General features: G+C 35.2%; 2 pseudogenes; one reads left to right on the top strand and one right to left on the bottom strand.

Annotated features, from left to right (window-relative positions):
- The first annotated feature begins 5541 nt into the window (after window positions 1-5541).
- Window positions 5542-7664, top strand: LOC143634302 (geraniol 8-hydroxylase pseudogene; annotated as a pseudogene).
- A 3260-nt stretch (window positions 7665-10924) lies between these two features.
- LOC143634290 (uncharacterized protein At2g39795, mitochondrial-like) lies at window positions 10925-12904 on the bottom strand (annotated as a pseudogene).
- Window positions 12905-13642: the final 738 nt, after the last annotated feature.

Genomic DNA, 13642 nt, shown 5'->3' with positions numbered 1-13642 from the left:
CTTCCACATCAAAATAAAATAATGGACTATGATGCACACACCAACTAAATGAAGCAGATTAGACGTGTTAAAGGTATGAGAAGTTAGACGTGTTAAAGGCAGGTCGGTAAAAATGGGTCGGACCAAAACGAGGATAAAACAAATCACTCTCAACAACAAGAGAGTTTCTGCTCATATATTAGTCAAGTTAAATTACACTTGTAATTAGAGGTGCACAATTCGGGTTTTCTAAATACCCGGGTACGGGTATAGAACCGGGTTCGGGTATGACCGGGTACGGGTATGACCGGGTATTGGTAATAAACGGGTAGGGTTCGGGTCGGGTGTTGTCTCTAAAAATCATACCCTATGCATCGGGTTCGGGTCGGGTATAGAACCGGGTATTCTAAAACCGGGTATTTGAATACCCTATTATCGGGTATTGAAAAAACTCTATTTACGGGTTTTTTCGGGTTTCTTTCCGGTATTTTTTTATATAGATTGGATTTTTTAAAAGTTTACACTTTTTAGGGGTATTATTCGGGTATTTTTAAGGTATTTTTCGGGTATACATCGGGTATTTGAAATACCCGGTTTCGGGTATTGGAAAACCTCGGTTCCGGGTTCGGGTATTACCGGGTACAAATCGGGTTTTCGGGTATTACCGGGTACAAATCGAGTCTGGTTCGGGTTCGGGTTTTAGTGCCAAAATGCATACCCTATCCGTACACTACGGGTAGGGTCGGGTTCGGGTATTAAAAACCCGGGTATTAGAAAAACCGGTTCCGGGTATTTATTTCGGGTCCGGATTCGGGTTTTTTGTGCACCTCTACTTGTAATCTTTTCCGATAATGCCTTAATTAGCACAAAGGTGTAGTCATATAAAAGAGGCTCAACTTATTATATGATGGGCCTTGGTTATTTCCTTTTAAATTGATTCTTCAATAGTATTGGGCTTGTTTTTTGTGGGGCTAGCTTTCTTCATAAACACAACATAAAAATTCGACCTTGCTTAATTAGAGAACATGAATCAATAGCATGCATATAAATAATATAAATTTGAAGAACTATTAGAAATCTTTTCTCATGAGAGTTTTTTCCTTCAAAATGACTAAAGATAGATCAAAGCAATATGGACATGTAGGGGAGCAGTGTAATCTAGCCGATCTGTTTTTGAATTACTTGTTATTAGCTCGTTAAAATTTAGAATTGAGTTGAACGTAAACAAGCTCAAGACTAAATCAAAGTTCATTTAACTAACAAGATTAAGCCCCAACTTCACATACATAGCATGACTTAGCTCACAAGCCCTGACGAGCCTATATTTGTAAGTATGATGATGTTTATTCAAAGTACTAAATATAAATTTACATCTATGACTATCTCTATTATATATAAAGCATGAGTCAGGGACCTCTTAAATTTTAAGAGGTACCTAACTTGTTGTTTATTGTACAACATACAATGTATAGATTTAAGAAATTTTAAGGGTAATGTTATCTTTATAGCACAACATGCACGGTTACTTTAGGTTCTTACATAATAGTTTCAATTTTAGTCCTTCAACTTTAATTAAATTTTATTAATTTATAGAATAATTACACATTAACCCCTTATTTAAAACAAACTACCTCCACGACTTTTAGACGTCCATAACTGTTTCACACGTTAATATTTTTTTTAAGAAAATTATTCTATAAAAACGAACATTTTATTCTATTTAATTTGAGTATGATATTGATAAAGTTTATTAATTTAAAAAAAATAGCATTTACGTTATTACCGGTTTGTAACGAAAATGGGTCAGGTCGGGTGGTTTGAATCATGGGTCAAAACGAATTAGAGTCGGAACATGTCAATACAAAAGATGGTTAATTTGATTCGGGTCGAGATGGGTTCAGGTCGAAAGGGGTCATGTCAAAGGGTATCAGGTCGAAACGGGTTTCGGGTTAAAACGGTGTCTGGTCCAGACGGGTTTCGGGTCAAAACAGGTTGGTTTGAAAATCGATTTATTTGAAATTGTTGTACATTTTAGGCGTTAGTTACGTGATAACATTGCTTAGACGTACCAGACCCGATAAACACGTGTCCAACACCACGTAACGGCGTTAACCAACCTTGGTAAGCGCCCAACACCATGTAATGCACAAGTAATCAACGTGAGTTACACACATGATGTCGGTTAAGCATGTTTAATGCATGTAACATGTATTCAGGTGCCAATTATGTGTGTTCAACTGTCAGTTACACATGTACTGGCTTTGCATGCGGTACGCGTCCAATTTCGAGTTACAAACGCACCGTCATCGGGGTTGCGCACGTACTCCGCTGCATAGCGCGGGCACCTGACTAGTAATATTTAACAAACTAGATTTTAAAATGCTAAATTTAGATAGGTTACGGTTTTATCATTTTGTTATACAAGAAATGTCTTATTTTCATTCAAAATATATACCATGGTGGTTCTTATTCATACATATGTTTCGATATAAATTTTATTTAAATAACATGCATGTAGGTTTACTGGTTAGAGATAAAACATCCTTAATTTACTTGAAGTTTCTATTGAACAATGACGACCAAGAAAACCGACGAACACAAGACCTAAAACGATGATAATCAGTTTGTATTAGTGGATATTAATTGAGTTGTGTGTAGAATCATTAAATTATATAAGAAGCCTGCTTATACTTATTATAACTAGGTATCATGTCATAGAAAACTTTTAATAAAAGACTTCTATAATCAACAACTTGCTAATTGCTTACACCTTTTATTGTATTTATATATGGGGAAATCCTCACAAAATGAGTGTGTCCACCAGATGCTAAAATCTCACAAATGTTTATTTAAATATTAACGGATCTGTTCTGTTTGCACATGTCAGACAACAGCATTTCTGATCAATTATATGGCGCCACGTTGCAAAATTTGGTCGAACCAACCAGTTTTCTAAAAATCTGACCAAATTTCTTATTACATACAGAACCTGGTGAGGACCAACGATATCTTTGTTAAGTCCCGGGTGAATTTTAATAAGATTGACCAAAATTTTTTGTAAGCTCGGAGTAACTATGTGAGGACCGACAATATATTTTATGAGTCCCGACCAAATTTTTGTTTGTTTGGTCTCAACCATGGTGAAGAAGGTGTTTTATTTGTTTTTTCTTTTTTGTTTACCTGTACATGTGAAATTCATCCAAATATATAAATAATAGAACCACATTGCTACACAAATAAGTATCATAGACGGTTTATCACCAAAGGACGGTATCCATTAGTAAATACCAATGAATAATCAGCATAATATAGTAAAACAATTGAAATCAAATTATAAAATGTTGGTAATTCGTTGTTTATCAATCACACCCAATGTCGGTAATTCCAGTTATAGATCTAGTCATGTTTTGTTGAAACTCATAGTCCATGAAAAATATGTCTGGATTTGTCGCTATTTCGATGATAATATTTCAGATAAAGTTCATGACTTGGTTTTTCAGTCATTTATATATTGTTGAGTGCCTACTTGCGCTTGGTACTTCTTGCGGTAATCCGTCGCTAATTTTTGGATAAGTGTCCGATCCATTTGTGACAAGTACTTTTGTCAGTAGTCTGTTGTAAATTATTATTCGTTGATATGTATATTCGACTCCATAGCTAATTTCATGTGCATTTTTTGTATCAATTCTCTTATGTTTGTTGTTCAAGTATATATCCGACTTAGACAATCTAGTTGATATAATGATCGCTTATCTGTTACGCACTATGCACTAGAGGTGTTTAAATTAATCGTCATAACCGTTAACTGAACCATAACCGATATAACCAAACTGATTTTAACTGATAACCACTATAAATAGACACAAGGTTGAACACATAACACATGAACACAAACAAGAGAAATGAATCAACTTCTATTTTTATTTCTCTCATCCATTATCTTCTTCATCTTCCTCCTCCGTGCCATTGATCTCCATCGAAAACGGAGGGTACCGCCTGGCCCTCTTGGCCTCCTTATCATCGGCAACCTTCTTGACCCTGGCACTAAACCACAAGAGTCCCTAGCTAAACTCTCCAAGAAACTACTAGTCTCAATAGAGAGTAGTAGGTTATATATGGCCCAACTCTACTAGATAACGATTTTAATTTTACAAAACCATAGGTGCACAATATATTGATAATACCATAAATTTGCTTAACGTGTAAACTTTTTTTTTTCTATATTATAATTTGTAACGAAGATGTTCATGCGAACATCTTCTTGGTTGAGTGAGATCACATCTATTTGTGCCTAAACATCGTTGAGGTTATTTTTGTTGATCATCGTTGAGGTTACAAATTATAAGTTGTGACTGATTTGGAAGAGAAAAAAAGAATTACGTGAAATGCAAGCCATGATAAACAGAAGAGGATGCTAGTGTTGTGTATCATCTGTTTAGATCTAAATACATGATACACAACACCATAATTAAGTACGTAATTGTTAAACGTTGAGGACCAATGATTCAATATCTGTCAAGCATATGAATCAATCAAGCAATTAACTACAAAATACACTTCGATATTTTTATGAGACCCAAATATTTTCCGTAATGAAATTGTTTTAATTTTTAAATATATCAATTTCCGTAATGAAATTGTTACGAAATTTAATGTTATCAACAATAACAATATGTATTTCCAAGAGATGCTAACAAATCAACAAGCAATTTAATGCTATAGCTTCCATATGTATTAACAAATATTCATGAAAAAAAAAATAATCATAATAGTACTATCTACAAACCTCTTTGGTTTAAGATATGTGTAAGTTCATCTTCTAATAAATTTTATTTCTTCAGTAACTTAGTTCACTGCTAGAATATTACAAAAGAAATATAGGCCAACCACATGAGCATACATATTACATACAAGAATTTGGTGTCACGTCTCCCTTGATATTGGAGAAATTTTCTCGTGTTATATAATACCCCCTCCGTCCTATTAAAAGTGTCGACGTTTTCTTGTTTATTTGTCCAATTACAAATGTACATTTTCAAATTTATTAGTCAATTTCCAAGTTTACCCTTAAACACACACAACTAACATTAATAAACAATATTTGATGGACCCAGTTTTCAAGGGCATTATTGTCATTTGGTAAGCAAAGAAAACAATAATTTAATCTACCTTAAACTTTGTGTTTTTCAAATTAAAACACTTTGACCGGGACGGAGGGAGTATATGATGCCTACTAGTTACGTGTAATATAATATATGTATTTGACTTTTGAGTAACACTGACTTAAAAACTGATATCACGGCATCACTAGATATTCTCAACTTGGTAACAGAACACGCATGTATTTGGGTTAGAGGTGAGCAATAACTGAACTGAAAACCGACAAAACAGAACCCGTGGGACTTAATTATTGTCCTCGGGTCAATGTGGCGAGTTGGGCCGAACTTGAGTCATGGGGCGGTTCATGTTGGGCCAGTTTCGAGTTACCTTTATCTTTTATATATATTTGTTTCACTATAAATAGACATGACAAGATTGAACACATAAATACAAACAAGAGAAATGGATCTACTTCTATTTTTATTTCTCTCATCCATTATCTTCTTCATCTTCCTCCTCCATGCCATTGACCTCTATCGAAAACCGAGGCTACCTCCCGGGCCTCTCGGCCTCCCTATCATCGGCAACCTTCTTGACCTTGGCCCTAAACCACATGAGTCCTTAGACAAACTCTCCAAGAAACATGGCCCACTTATGACCATCCGACTGGGACGCATCACCAGTGTGGTGGTGTCCACACCTGACGCCGCTAGAGAAATCCTCCAACGCAATGATGAGGCATGCTCTGGTCGTAATATCCCAGACGCAGTCTCCAGCTTACCTGACAATGACGTGGCAGTTGCATGGATTCCACCAAACGAATCGTGGCGAACCATTAGAAAAGCTCTTAACACATGTTTAACTCATCAACACAAAGTCGACACTCTTCGCCATCTTCGGCAGAACGTGATGGAGGGTGTGCTAGACTTTCTTCGTCAGAAAAAGGCACAAATAGAGATCGAAAAGTTGGCATTCGCGGTGGCATTGAACATGATGTCTAACACTTGTATGTCACAAAATGTGACCAACTATGAGTCTGATGATATTGGGGGATTTAAGGTGGCTGTGAGGACAGTAATGCAAGTGACTGGGAAGTTTAACATAGGGGACATATTTCCCGTGTTGAACCCGTGGGACCCGCAAAACATACGGCGTGACGCGAAGGCGGCTTATGAGTGGTTGTATAATGTGGCAGATGATTACATAAATGAGAGGCTAAAGCATAGAGAGTCAAAACTTCAAAGGTTTGGTGATATGCTGGATTCATTGCTGGATTATAGTGAAGCCAATGAAGCTGATTTCACTGTCAAACACATCAAGATTTTACTTATGGTAATTACTCTTTTTAGCAAATATTTAATAAATTTATTTGGTGTCAAATAAATTCTTCAGTATAGTTCGTCATGATGTCAAAAAATAATACTAACTATTTACCCACATAGAATAGTTTGTTGTTTTTAAAGTATCATAAGGTTATTGTGGTCATAACTCTATGCATATCATTTTTGATAAGCAATATCACCTGGAAGATAGTTTCTCTTGAGAACTTGCTACAGATTAACTTATTTGTAAAGAAATACTTTCTCCATTCCATTAAAAGTCGAATTACTTGAAAAACACAAATGATTATTTTTTTTGCTTACCAAATGACAATAACGTCCTAGGAAATTGAGTCCATTAATATTGTTTATTAATAAATTGGGTCCATCAATATAGTTTATTAATGTTAGTTGTGTGTTTAAATGGAAACTTGAAAATTGTCTAATAAATTTAGAAAGTAGACATTTGTAATGTGATAAATAAAAAAAAGAAATATGAACACTTTTAATAATGGTTTTATAGTTTTTGCATACCATCACTCCTTTTAAAAAGGAAAGACTACTTATTTAAATTGTAGAATTTCGACAATATTAATTACAATTTTAGAACCTCTTAATCAACAACATGATATTTAATTACAGGACTTGTTTCTAGTGGGAACAGAAACTACTTCGAACACAATAGAATGGGCAATGGCAGAACTGTTGCTTAACCCCGATATGTTCTCACGAGTGCGTAAAGAAGTCGCCACAATAGTTGGAGAAAATGGAAAAATTCAAGAAGCCAAATTACTTGACTTGCCTTATCTACAAGCTGTGATCAAAGAAACAATGCGACTTCATTTATCTGCTCCTTTACTAGTGCCTCATAAAACCGAAACCGATGTTAAACTAGGAAAATATATTGTCCCCAAAAACACACAAATTCTAGTGAACGCGTGGGCCATGGCACGAGATCCTAGGTATTGGGAAAATCCGTTGGTGTTCAAGCCAGAGAGGTTTTTAGAGAATGAGATCGACTACAAGGGTCAAAATTTTGAGTTCATACCTTTTGGATCAGGCAGGAGGATGTGTCCTGGAATACCCTTGGCTCAAAGAGTTGTTAGTTTAATGGTGGCATCGTTTGTGTATCATTTTGATTGGAAGTTGCCTCATGCTAGAGAAGAAATGGATATGAACGACTCTTTTGGTCTTACATTGATTAGAGCTACACCTCTTGTTGCTACTCCTACTCCTACTCCGGTCACACAAATGCATAAAACATGAGGTTGATACTTTTGCCATTATTCAACTCTAATGATAATATTTTTTTATATATATGTATATGTTTAATGTTAGTAGTAATAAGAAATAAACCTTGAGTGCAATGGTTAACTTGTAAACAGTTTATATATAATTATTAATATTATTATTAAGTGTTTGCTGTTGAGATTATGCATAGCAACTTTTTGTATGTACCATTGTCTTTATTTTGTTATACAACACCATTTTGTACAACTAAAACACTGATTCTACTCATGTATCTACATTTTTTTTATCTATTATTGGACTAAACCCTAAGAGGATCCACAACCTTAAGTTTGTCGATGCTCGTTTGTCCATTTGACAGCCGACAAACGAGAGGAGGCAAACGACCAGCATTGTGGTCATTCGTCTAAGGCAGTGGGGTTGGGGCTTCAACGTGAGATAATTGGGGAGGCCGGGCCACTCTCTCTCTCACATATGTACAAACACATACACATATGTTTATATATATTTAGAGAGAGGGGGGGGGGACACCTCACACCCCCTATACGTCTCGTATAGGGTTATATATGTGGGTCTATACTCCCCGTATAGTTCTATACGGGACGTATTGGTGTGTTTTTTAGCATAAAGGGGGGTGGTGTCCCTAGAAAACCTTTTTCATATTACAAGGGTTATGAAATTGGGGATTTGGAAAGTGTAAATTGAGACTTGTAATCTAAATCTGACGACAAAGATGGGTGGCGGCAGCTCCAAGGGGTGCGGCGGTGGCTGGAAAAATAGAGAGGGGTGATGGTGGGTGGTGGAGGTAGTGGTTGGTTGGATGGTATGGTAATAAAGATAGGGTTTGATAGAAGAAAGATGTAGTGGTTTTGTGGGACTAACATGTTTTAAAGTAAAAGCCACATCACTCAAAAAAATGTCAAAGAAAAAAGCAACTATGGTATGTTAAGTTCGAGAGTATCATAAACAAGTATGATGAAAGTGGGTAACAAATCGAAAATTGAGAATGATATTACCCAACAAGAGAAACCTGTGAATATTAAAAACCAATATCTCTAATAATTATACTATTTCTTAGTTTAAATTATAGAAAATATATCAGTATGGTTTTAAACTATGTTTCTTTATTAAAATGTGTTGGAATATGAATTCTAATTACAACTTTATCATAAAGATATTTTAATTTATAAATTTTCTAAAACATGTTTAAATAATGTGAACCATTTCCTTTGTTCGATAATTTTGTGGATTGAAATGTAATATCCGGCCCCTCGCATCATCAATATTGTCCGTTTTGCCTACTAAGAGCTCACCGATTTGTTTTTGGTTGTTAGGCTGAGACTTCCTAGGAGGTCACCTATCCTGCTACTACTTCCAGCTGAGCACGCTTAACTGTGAAGCTCTCCTCTCGTCCACTACCATTAAGCCCAAAACACGTTAGTGATTTAAGATGCATAACATTTACTTATGAACCAATGATCTTTCTTATCCACGATCGATGTGAGACTTGCCTAGGATCAGTGGCAAAGGACTCTTAGGGCCAGGGGTGGTCCCACCCCCCTGTTTTTTTACGCGGGTAGTGTAAATTTACAGTTTTCGGCTGAAACTTTTTATACGTAGTGTAAATTTAGCCGCTTTCGACCGAAATGTTATATACGTAGTGTAAAATTTAGTTGTTTTTGCCCGAAATTTTTTATACGTGGTGTAAATTTAGCCGTTTTCAACCGAAATTTTATATACGTAATGTAAAATTTAGCCGTTTTCGGTCGAAATTTTGTATACTTAGTGTAAAATTTAGCCGTTTTCGCCCAAAATTTTCTATACGTAGTGTAAATTTAGCCGTTTTCAACCAAAATTTTATATACGTAATGTAAAATTTAGCCGTTTTCGGTCGAAATTTTGTATACGTAGTGTAAAATTTAGCCGTTTTCGCCCAAAATTTTCTATACGTAGTGTAAATTTAGCCGTTTTCGACCAAAATTATATATACATAGTGTAAAATTTAGCTGTTTTCGGTCGAAATTTTTTATACGTAGTGTAAAATTTAGCCGTTTTCGCCCAAAATTTTCTATACGTAATGTAAATTTAGCCGTTTTCGCCCTCCTTTGTTTGTGAAATTTTGTATACATTTTGAGTCTGCGCCCCCCCCCCCCCCCCCCGGGTGTCTTAATTCAAGCTTCGCCACTGCCTAGGATGTTACATGAAAGTATATATACAATATCAATATAATATATTCTCTAGACTCTATTATAACGTTGTGTCGGTTTATATTATCATGTATTACTAAAATGTGTTTGAATTATAAACCATAAATGCTCTATGTATTAAAACTAATAATTGAAGTCGATTATCATATCCCATTCGCCATTTTTTTATTGACTAAATTATGTAGCCATGGATGTTCCAACAATATTAACAATAGTGGTTCATTATTTCATTTATTTGGCTTGCAACCATCACAATCACCCCCAAGTTCTTACCATATTTACAAAACGATTCAAACTCGTTACGTAAAACTATATTCGACCCATTTCAAAGAGATCGTATCATAATTTTTGAGCTATTCAATATCACCTAACCTTCACAACTATTTTTCGTTTCTTTTGTAGAGAAATTAGTGTAGGAAACAAGATCCGAAGACAAACCGAACCTGGATATATAACTTGGTAGATCGTGATATAGACGTTTTCTATATGAAAATGTATGAAATGTGCGTTTCTTGTTCCTTGCGAGTGCTCCAAAATTTTAATCCTAGACACGTTATCTTTGATTTCATCCAATCAAAATAAATGCATCAAGATTCAGGAATTTATGAGACGGGAAATAGAACATGTTAAAGGTAGGTAGTGAAAAATGGGGGGTCGAACCAAAAATCCAAAAATGATTATAAAATAATTACCGCTCAACAACAAGAGAGTTTCTGCTCATATATTAGTGTAGTTAAAATGTACTTGCAATCTTTGGCTATATAAAAGAGCATCAACATATTATATAATGGGCCCTGGTTATTTCTTTTTGAAGGGATATTCTTCAATAGTATTGGGCTTGTTTTTAGTGAGGCTTTCTTCATAAACACATCATAAATTCGACCTTGCTAAATAAGAGAACCATGAATCAATAGCAATATAGCATGCATATAGAGGAAACATATCACATTATAAAATAAGTAACTTTTCTTAAATGATCATAATAACTTTCATAGATATATAATTCTCAACCCAAAAAGAAAAATATTAATAATAATTGTCCAAAACCAAATACTAGTTGATAGTTAAGTTTTATGCTGCTACATACTTCTGAAGGTTCTTAAGCCAGTGTGCATACTCTCTATGTTCTTTGTTCACCATATACTGATGCAGAAAGTTTGTAGCACTTGCTGTTATGCCCCTCGCCTCCAAATACTTATGGAATGCTTCTTGTATTTTGCCATCCAACTCACTACACATAATTTTCAATACATAATTTAAAAGTGTGTTTTCATTTTTATAATATATATACATACAACATTCTTAATGGTCATCAAAACAATGATTGTTGATAAATTAATATCACTTTTGTTTTTTATTTTAAATCTTTAGACTAAAAGAGTTTGTTAAGTTTTTGGCTCAAACCGAATAAGTTCGATCTCATTTTTCCAGTTTTGTTTTGTTTTTTTTTTGTTTTTCTTTTTGGAAATTTTGTAAGTTGAAAGAAAAATAGTCCCAAAATAAAGAATTTGGGCATAATCTTTTCCTTCATTAATTGATTATTATATATTTTATATATTTGTGATTTACACTACCTATTAAAAATGAAAATCACAAATCTAGTTCGATTTAGTTTTAAGGTTTTAATCACATGTAAAACCAAAACCGAACAAAAAACTAGTTTTTACGAAAACATAAAAACACAACTTACTCAAACGCGGGTCCATCAAAAGGTTCTTGACCTTCGGTCAACTCAGGATCTTTGACCATAAACTATCGATGACGATCTCTTTACTGGTCACAGAGATATCGATTTCTAAACCGGGTGCCCCCGGTTTAGACACTTTTACAACCATGGGAAGAGTTGACTGACTGCTCGGCTTATTATCATTATCATCAGAATCAGAATCACCCGTATAAAGATCCGATGGCCGAACTTCAATTTGGATTGTTTCGCCCTTAAGTTCTCGGGTCAACAACACCGCTTGTTGACCAAGATTATCCGTAACTTGAAAGGCAAAGCCCTCGGGAACACCTTCAACCTACAAAAACATAATATAATTCATCCCGACCTGAAAAAACCCAAACCCAAAGTAACCGGACCCGAAAAAACCATTAGAGATCTGATTTGGGTTTTGAGTCAAGGTTAAAATTTTGAAACACGAAAAACCCAAAACTTGAAAAACAAAGCCAAAGAACACCGCTAAATTCATCAAATAATGAAGCTTTCTAGACAATTAGATGATATTATTAGGAGTGTGCATGAAACAGATAAACAGATAGGTCAAAACAAAAATACCGAGCTGAATGGTTTTATGTTTTTGGAAAAATCAACTTACGGTTCGGTTTTGATTTTGCATGTTATAAAAATTGAAAATACCCAACCGAAATTTTATGTTTTTGTTATTCATTTATTATTTTAAATAATCATAAGAATTCAATAACAATATACAAAACTCAAATATTTTAGATCAAATGTATAATAATTAACAAAATTATATTCATTATCTTTTGCCTACTTTTTTTCGGCCTAAAATTTTAAGCTCAAATGGCAGAAACTGAAATAACCAAAACCAAACCGAAACCAAATAATTTCAAAAATTCAAAATTCAAAGTTTCGGTTTTATTTTGATTTTAGCGAAAAACCAATCAACCCAAACCAAACCATAGACACTCTTAAATATTATTAAAAAGTACAGCTACAAATTGCTTGTCAACATTAGAATGAAAACAGTACATGCATGCATGAATATTAATATTAAAAACTAGTTGCATGCAATAACACATGCATGCACCAAAAATGAAAATTAAAAAAAATCGTTTATATCAAACCTCTTCTTATTTTTGTTCACAACAATCGATCTCCGAATCGATAACTTGTAGGAACGAGCCATCGGAACTGATTCGGGTGGAAACAGCAGTAGACGTCGAATAGCGAGCTGGAGAAACCGAAGGGGCCAAAAACTTACGAGTGGCGACACGCAAAGCGCCACCGCAGTGAAAGCTACTTTGGCCGGCCAATAATCGGCCGGCCAAAGGAGCAGATCGTCGAATGATGGGACTGAAAGCCATGGATTGAATGGGTTTTTGCTAGGGTTTTAGAACCAGGGTTTTGTATTGATGATATGAAATTAAAATACAAGGTTTAGATTATTATTATATACTAAACTTTAGCATAATATGAGGAATATACAAGGAATATTTTAGTGGGTTGCTTGGGAAACAAGTTATATTATGTGAAAATATATTGAAGAAACACTAACTGACCCCGGGCAGATTACGGATAATCTGGGGGTTAAGTAGATGTTTCCCACGAGGGTTAGGTCCGGCAAAGATGGTTCTTCTGATGACCTGCAAAACAGACACCGTGAGCTCGTCACTGAGAAGGGGGGTACCTCCTTGTGACCACCCTCCGGCGTGAGAATCAGACTAGATTGCTCTTGAATATAAGTGTATATTAAGAGATTGCTAGAGAAGATAAGATAATGAGATGATAAGATCCTAATACCATTCCAAGGTGTTGGAGTATTTATAGCCGAAGGTAGGTTTCCAAGAAGGTACATCCAGCTGAATAGTATTCCTGTTCTGCCAACTGTGGGCTACGCACATGCCATGCTGGCGGTTGGTGGGTAGGCAGCGGCTGATAGTGACCAGGGCGGCTGTGTACTATTCCTTTTCCACCAACTACAGGCTATGCACGTGCTACGACAGGTTGGTGAGTAGGCAGCGGCTGATAGTGACATTAAGTAATAGAGCATGCTGCTCGTTGTACTGTTGTCAGTGAGCTGTCACAGCTTTGGTCAGATCTTT

Source organism: Bidens hawaiensis, unplaced genomic scaffold (assembly GCF_021521415.1).
Source record: "Bidens hawaiensis isolate Kalapana, Puna unplaced genomic scaffold, B.hawaiensis_p1.1 tig00007041_1, whole genome shotgun sequence".
NCBI classification, from domain to species: domain Eukaryota; kingdom Viridiplantae; phylum Streptophyta; class Magnoliopsida; order Asterales; family Asteraceae; genus Bidens; species Bidens hawaiensis.
The sequence above is the reverse complement of the archived record's forward strand: the minus strand, read 5'-3'. Positions and strand labels throughout refer to the sequence as shown.